Raw genomic sequence first — 5,788 nt, 5'->3', positions numbered from 1 at the left:
TAAGGAGGAGTTTAGTCCTCTCACATGAGAATAACAAGCAAGTCACTGCCTGGCTCCACCACTATGTGGTGAGAGGAGACTGCTTGACTGAGCTTTGTTTTGACATGATATGTCACTTCTCTGACAGTACAACTAAACTGTGGGTCGGGGCTTGCATGCCTGTCAGGTGTGTCTCCCCTGCAGCTCTATACCTTTCTGTTGCAATTATGTTGAATCCCCAGAAAGTCAGTTAGGCTGACTCAAGAGCCAAACTTGGTGTTAAGTTTTTGCAAATGAGTCAGATACAGGAAAACTCATGTTCCCTGCAGCCAAACTGCACATGGGAAGATTTGGGTTTTGGAAGAACTGCAGGGCGTGATCCAGCTGAGAACTTCCTGCCCCCCCCCATCCCCATGTTGTTTTTGGAGCTGGGTGTTCTGTGGGATTCTTCAGAGACACATGCAGGTGTCTAGGAACTGGGCTTAGAAAGGGAAAAAGAAAAGACAAACTTCTGGATAGTTTATTTTTATTTATTGTTGGATTTTTGTGCATGAATATAAAACCGCCTCAATGTGGCAGATGGCTCGGCTTTTGATCCTAACAGTAACATTTCTGTTGAGTCTCCACTGTCTAAGCAAGGTCATAAGAGCGGTTCGATAAGGAGAGGAGATAGCGGCACCCTACTGGGAATGCAGAGGAGGCTTGGAGCCTGAGGGGAAATTTACAGCTTTATGATACGTGGTCTTGGGAGGCAGGCATGAATCGGGGTTCATGACAGACACACAGAAACACACACAGAGACACAGAGAGCCCTGCCAAACCACAAACGATCCTTGATTACCTGCTATGCCTCCTGCTGCGAGGGAGAGAGACAGACAGACAGAGACAAACTGCAAACGAGCCCCAAACTGCAAACCTTGTTTCCCTGCTATGAAGGAGCCCTGATTACCTCCTATGGCTCCTGCTGATAGTTTTCAAAGAGTGTGGACTTACATACAATTGCCAACTTCCATTACTAAAACTGATTTCCAGATGACCAAGATCACTTCTCTGGATATGATGGCAGCTTTGCAGGGTGGACACTATGGCATTATTTGCCCAACATAGTGTTGTTTTTTGGCTTTTGTGAATGATGATTTTTACAGTTTACCTTCATTGTTGTTTTGTCTATGGCATTATATCCTGCTGTGGTCCTTCCCATCCCTGAATCCTGCTCTCCACAGCTCCACAACAAAATCTCCAAGTATTTCCCAGCCCACAGCTGGCACACTAACTGCATAGTAAAAGCCTCTCCAAAGCATAAACAATCGATAATGCTGCATACAGAATGTGAATGTATCATTTTCATGTGAAAAAGAATTCCAAGGCGACGATGTCATATGTAATACGTGACAATATACAAAACCACACTTTAAATACACATGGGAGGTATACAGTTCTGAGAAAAGGTTATCAGTGAAGGTTTGTTGCCATTTTAAAATCTTCCAGTTTCAAAGGGTTGCGTTTCTCATTGCTTATACTGTTGTATTCATGGTAAAGCCCTAAGCAGAAACAGAAGATATGCAATCTGCTGAGAGGGGAAGTGTGCCAGGGGTGTTGACAGAGTTTAAATATGCAAAGAAGAACCAGGCGCCAAGCTGCTTCAAAGAATAAAATAGTTTTATTAAAAAGAAACAAACTTAGCATAGAAAGAGGAAAGAGAAACCTACCTGTCTAACCGTTCTGTTGTCTTCATTCTGTCCTGTTCTGGAGGCAACCAGGAAGGAAGTGTGCTCAAAGGAGCAGGAAGTCTCCAATTGAATCAGGGCTGAATCTGCACGGAGCTTTTATTCCAATCCCAGGTTGATTAAATCCCTGGGATTTACATGGAATGTGATTTCCATTTTATTTTGGGCAATTTAAATTCCCCATCTGCAACCAATCTGATTGAGCCATGGTGACCCTACACTTCCCCCGCGATATCCAGGAGTTGGGAAAATACAGTATAATTGATCAAGCTGCTTTGAGGACTCCCAGTATTAAAGTGCAGATCTGTGTTTTCCCATAATAATGTCCACCCCACTGATGTAGAAAAGCAATCTGCCCCTGATTGGCTGGGGGTCAGTTCCTAGTTCTGGGTTGCAAAATTTTCCTCCCAAGGTTTATTTTTAAAAAGGTTTAAGGTGACTGTGCTCCAGAATCCACACTTCTTGCAATAGAGATTTGCCTCATTCTGTGAGAGGCTGCTGCTGGCTCATCTCGTCACAGCCCCCCGCCCACCCGCCTGCCCACCTGCTCCTTTAGGAAGAGCAGCCTCGTGCTCAAGTGCAGGTGGGGAGACTTGTCCCAGTATGCTGAACTTTCAGAAGGCTCCTGGAGGGCAGGGTTCGGTCTGGAGCCTTTCAAACGTTCAGGACATCGTGAGAAGTACCAATCACTCTTTGTCTGTCTGTCTGTCTGTCTGTCAGAGACAGAAGATGTGAAGAAGTTCCTACTCTAATTACTACATTCTCTGATGCCCCCTGCAGAATATTTTTCATACCCCTTTGAATCATGCATGCTATAGGTCTTGCATGTTCCAACCCCTTCTCAATATCTAGTGTGCCAACTCCTCCAGGTTCATCTTCTTTCGAAAGTCTTCTGGGATTCTTCTTAGAAAACCCATCTGCATCCTGCTGCTCTCTTTCCTGGAGGCAGGTCTGTGAATGTTTGGTCCTCAATCAGAGGTCCAATTTCCACTTCTGCAATCTCCTTCCACTTTTCTAGTTGACTATTGCACATCTTCTCTATGGCTTCCTCTGTGCAAAGTTCTGTCACAGCCAGTGATGTGGTTAAATAGGAGAATCTTCTTGGAGGTACTTCCTTATTTTGGTTTGGATGATATTCTGACCACAGCTTCTGCAACCCCCTTTTGGTTCTTGGTTCTTGGGTGCTCTTGGTGCTTCATCTGCAAATATCATAGTGCTGAGTTGCACTGGTTTTAGCTGCTGGACCAACATATCCATCAGTGTGGATTCTTTAATGTTTCCTCTTTCACAGAATCACAGAATCATAGAGTTGGAAGGGGCCACACAGGCTGTCTAGTCCAACCCCCTGCTCAATGCAGGATCAGCCCTAAGCATCCTAAAGCATCCAAGAAAAGTGTGTATCCAACCTTTGCTTGAAGACTGCCGGTGAGGGGGAGCTCACCACTTTCTGTATTTGTGGGTTTTTGTTTTTCATCAGACTGTGTTGCAGATCTTTACAGTTTTTGTTCTCAGATCAAGGAGACCTTTTGACTGGTGGAGGTACACCTGAAATATATTTCAGGCTTTGAAGTACCAGGGAAGTAATGTCAGCTGGCCACGCCCTCTGCCATGCCCTAAAATGCAAATAAAATTAAAATATGAAAATAAAAATAAAAACCATCTCACTCCACCACACCATGGCGGCAATGCCCCATATGCAAATAAGGTTACAAATAAAAATTTAAAAAATTAAACGGCCCATCTATGCTGACTGTTCCCCAACACTGGGGATTCAGTGTCCTTCTACCTCTAAGCTTGGGGGTCCTTCATGGCTCTCAAGGAGCAACCATAGGCCAGTCCCCCTGTCCCCTTTTTAAGCCCATCTTTTTAATAGATGCCTTCTTGTCCTCTGGACCTAACCTGAACCACTGGCCCTGCTGCTTCCCCTGATGCCCCTCTTATCCACCTGCCCCCACCCTCTTGGAGGATTCCCCCAGGAGGAACAGAGGAAAGGAAGGGAGGAAGTAAACCCCTTTGCGTGCAGGTTCTAGTTCCATCTCTTAGGGTTGTCATTCATTCATTCATTCATTCATTCATTCATTCATTCATTCATTCATTCATTCATTCATTCATTCATTCATTCATTCATTCATTTTTATTTCTATACCGCCCATTTCTGTGCAGCTGTGGGCAGTTTACATTGAACATTATATAACTGACATGGAACAATATATAGACTGTAATATCAACAACTTTCAAACAAGGCATCAAAGGTTACAAAGCCACATTTATATAATATATATAAATAACAATTAACAGTAACATCCAGATGGGACCTGGAGATCTCCCAGAATTAAAGCTGATCCCCAAACAACAGAGATCGGTTCCCCTAGAGCAGGGGTAGTCAACCTGTGGTCCTCCAGATGTTCATGGACTACAGTTCCCATGAGCCCCTGCCATCTGAGCTCCATACCCTCCCCATACACCAACCAGATGGCCAATCTCTCCACCTAACCCCATTCTATGCGGACAGACCCCACTCAAAGTATCTCTAGTGCAGGGAGAGCCCTGTAAGAGAGATTTCGCTTAATCTTGTCCCTAAATGCTAGATTGCAAGGTGGCTGCAGTTTGTTATAAAGTCTTTTCCTGGATTTCCACCCATTCGTTACTACTCTAGAACTCTGCTAGAAAATAGCTTCTTAGTGGATCAGTCTAGATGTTCTCATGGAGCACCCTGATTGATGCCAGCTTGTTACCAAGGTGCTTTCCAGAGAACGCTTGACTTTAGGGAATTTTCTACCAAGGAAAGTTTCCTCCTTCCTTCCAACTCCCTTTCTATTTCCTAAATTCTTCTCCAGAAATTCTTCTGAATGATGCTTGACGTGGGCCAGTAAGCTTCAAAAATATTGTTAATGTCCCTTGACAGTTGTAATGTGATTGCCATCAGAAACTGTGGGATAAACATCCTTGTGGGAAAGGGGGAAACAGTTTGGGGTCAGTATTGCTGCCTTAATTGGAGAGAGGGCTGGGAGATTCCTCCTGGAATGAGCGAGAACTGAGGTGCAGCCTGGAAGAACTGCCTAAATTTTTCCGGGGGGAGTGGTTGTTCCTTGGAGGAGTGGCTATTTTCATCCACAACAATTTGCAGGACATTTATAAATATCACAGACTCCTTTAACCTCTACTTCTCTCTTATCCAAAGGAAACAAAACTTGCCCCATGAAGCATCTCAGCATGCAGGGAAAGATGTAGTACACAGGTCTCACTCTATTGACTTTCCAAAATAGGCTCTCTTACACAGAGTATGGTCAGACTTTGCAGCAGGACTCCCCAAACTTTTTGAGCCTGCAGGCACCTTTGGAATTTTGACAGACACCCATTCAATGGCTGTTGCAGGAAGTGGAGCCAAACTCAAAATGGCTGCCACAGGAGGAAGAAGATCTCCAGGGGTGGCTGGGGTCTCTAGAGGGCGCAAAAGCCCCTGCGGTCTGTCACCCATCCTTCTGGATGTGAGACACATCAGGCTACCCTACACATAAGCTTCCGCATCCTTGTGCAGGGAAGGCCACCAGTAATGTCGCGGCATCAAGTGGAGAGTTTTTATAAAACCAAAGTGACCTCCTGTCTGTGAATCATGGCAGAATTTCAAAACTTCATGCTGGGCAGTTGTGGGAATTTGTAAATCTCCCTTGCAAAAGAGCCCCTCCCATTCCTCCAAGCTCAGGTGGAGTGTGGGAAATTCAGCATCTCTTCCCAAGTCCTTTTGGAGCCATCCAGTGTGTATGTGGGGAGAAGCTGCAGAGTTGACCTAGCACTTGCAGCCAGGCTTCGCATCACAGCTACAAGCCCCACATGGGTAGGCATGAAAACAGTTTCCACTATTGGGATTGCATTGCTTTTGTGTCACAAAAAGCGGGACAAGGCATCAGCCAGAAAGTTTTGCTTCCCAGGGAGATGCTCGAGAGAAAGGGAGAACTGGGGAAAGAATTCTGCTCACCTAATCTGCTTCCCACCCCCTCAGCAATCCCCAAGCATTTTTAATAGGGAGCTCTAAACCCTGCTAAGAGCCTCTTGTGGCGCACAGTGGTAAGGCAGCCGTCTGA

Source organism: Paroedura picta, chromosome 13, assembly GCF_049243985.1.
Source record: "Paroedura picta isolate Pp20150507F chromosome 13, Ppicta_v3.0, whole genome shotgun sequence".
In the NCBI taxonomy this organism is placed as follows: Eukaryota; Metazoa; Chordata; class Lepidosauria; order Squamata; family Gekkonidae; genus Paroedura; species Paroedura picta.
The sequence above is the reverse complement of the archived record's forward strand: the minus strand, read 5'-3'. Positions refer to the sequence as shown.